Source organism: Triticum urartu, chromosome 1 (genome assembly GCF_003073215.2).
Source record: "Triticum urartu cultivar G1812 chromosome 1, Tu2.1, whole genome shotgun sequence".
Classification (NCBI taxonomy): Eukaryota; Viridiplantae; Streptophyta; class Magnoliopsida; order Poales; family Poaceae; genus Triticum; species Triticum urartu.
In genome coordinates this window covers 385,256,599-385,259,293 of record NC_053022.1, presented here as the reverse complement: position 1 = coordinate 385,259,293, position 2,695 = coordinate 385,256,599, and positions in this window count along the sequence as shown.

The following is a 2,695-nucleotide window of genomic DNA, read 5'->3' as shown; positions in this document are numbered from 1 at the left end:
CTGAGAAACTGAGCAGCAGTAATTGGACATGGACCGCTAGCTATATGCACATTCCAACGGACGTGTGAGAACGTGCGAGCCACACGGGCTAGCTAGATTGAACATGTTACATGTGTGGTTGTAATTAGGTCAATGCGTGCACATCGCAGGTAAACATCGATCTTTTGCGCTAAGAATCGATATAAGTCTCTGGAATTGGGAATGTAAGTCTATATGTATGTTTACTTTAAAATAAGCTCCGTATCCTACTTAAAATATGGTGGGAGAAAAATTTCATGGCAGCCGGCGTTTCCTGTGAAAAGAGAGACCGGTTGTTCTCTCCGAAGATTTAGTGAAAAAAAAACTATTTAAAAGTTACGATAAAATTTGCAAAAAAAAAAATCCACGGAAACTTATACGTGTTTGAATCTGTGAAACTTCGTTTGAAAATATTGTGATTTCTAGGTCATACAGAAAAAATCTGGCCCAACAAAAAAAACAGCCCCTTTAGAAATACATATTTGTCTTTTTTTGTGCACCATGTGTGAAAATATAATGTTGTACATTTTTGCACATGCGTTTTATACATGCTATGTGTATTCACAAAAAATCCAAATCGTTTTTGCTCTGTGTAAAATGGCATTTTAATACCGAGTTCCATGAAGCTCGGCCTTCATTCGTATTTTCCGGAGGGTAGGAGTACTTTGTCACCAAAACCCGGGGGGGGGGGGGGGGGGGGGGGGGGGGGGGGGGGGGGGGGGGGGGGGGGGTCCTATGTTTACTTGGTATGGTCTCTCCTCGGACAAAGTGATATGATGGGCGGTGCAACAGTGATTTCATATATGTAATAATTCTTTTTTGGGGTAGTACATGTAATAACTTAATCAACACAAACACTTAATGAATCAAGGGAAATATAATTCAATCAACACAAAACACTTAAGGAAGCTAGGAAATAGCATGTTTAGTAAAAAAGAAAATTTGTTAATCAAGTAAACATGATACTTGAGATAGATGAAGCATGAATAGAAAGACTATCATAAAATCAGAAGTTACATGAAAGTCCATTGAAGTCATCATATCTCGTGTCGTAAATCAGGCAACAGAAATGCAATAAATAAAATTTGAAGCCAATAACAAAAAAGTAAATAAAACCAAATAATTTAGAAAAAAATAAGGAATCCCCCATAAATATTACTTGGAAAATGTCAATTCCACTAAAAATTACAAACAACTAATAAAACCGTTACAATTATCGATTTTGTTGTTCGTAAATTATTTTGTGGGTTTATTGATTTTTCAATCTTTTGTTGAATATTTATGTTCATCGACAAGGTCAAGCCAGCTCCAATGGGGGAGCGGCGTCAACGGTTCATCCTGACGGCAGTAGTAGTAGTTCGGTGGTCTCAAAATCTCGATGTAATTTTTATTATGTTTGAGATGTTTTGTAATTTTGATGAACATTTATAATAGATCTTATCATTTTCGCAAAAAAAATGTTTGGATATAAAGTCGCATGGCTGAATATTTATGGTTCCAAACAGTGGCGGATCCAGGAATTGAACTTAGCTGGGGCGAAACATTGAAGGTATAAATTTTTTTGATTGACTAATACAACTCCGTTGAACCAAATCTCATAAAATTCAAATATGAAGCTAGATGCACTCGAAAATTAACATAAATAATGATTCAGAATAGTTCAAGATTCTCGACAACTAGGTGATGTAACCACAAAAAATCACAAAATATAACACAAATGTCACCGAGAACTACTAACACGAACTCCTACTGCTTGAATAATTCATTCCATGGCCCAAAAAAGTCCAACTCCATGATTAACAGATACCTACAACTCGTGAACAACCTGCATATCAATATATCTCTTAGAACAAGTAAGCAAATAGTTTGAAACAATAGATAAGAGAAGTATTTACCCTAAGTTGTAAGTATACGAGGAGGGTTTGGTAGATGGCCTCTACGGTCTCTCAAGCTGTCAAAATGTTCTATAATCTTCTTGTCATCAATTCTAGCAAATATATCTCGCTCAACGTAGTATATCATCATATTATCCAACCAATCATCAGATTCCTATTTCTCAAATCTATCTTTATGATATTCATGGTTGAGAAAACTATTTAACAGATGTCTTCGCTACTGACAAAGTCAAAGCAAGTTAGATGAGCCGGTAAACCAAAGGAAAATGTAAATGTTCCTTAGTTTCAACCAACTTGTGAGCAAGATTAGTGAGTCTGTCACAACCGCAAAATACATGAGACCTTTTCATCATAACAATGTATATCTTGAGTTGACCATCCAAATGATATATATTGTTCTTCTGGATCGAAGTCGACTGAGTACATAGATGCAAGCTCAAGTAGGTTCCCATGATGAAATCTTCTAAATGAATCTATAGGGCCTAGACTAGCAATGCATATCAATAACCTTGTTGAAGTTTCACTGGTCCGGTTATTCATCTCAACTATGTTTCTATCAAACACCTTATCGAATATTTCAACCTTGTAGTGATGGAAGCAACTAAGCATTTTGCGAGGAACTCCTTGGGTAACCCCTTGCTGGAATATTCTCATCCATACTAGGCACCGGATTCTCCCTTCTAATACAAAAGGAAATGCCAGCCTGCAAAAGTGCCTCCCTGAAGGAAATATGCCCTAGAGGCAATAATAAAGTTATTATTTATTTCCTTATATCATGATAA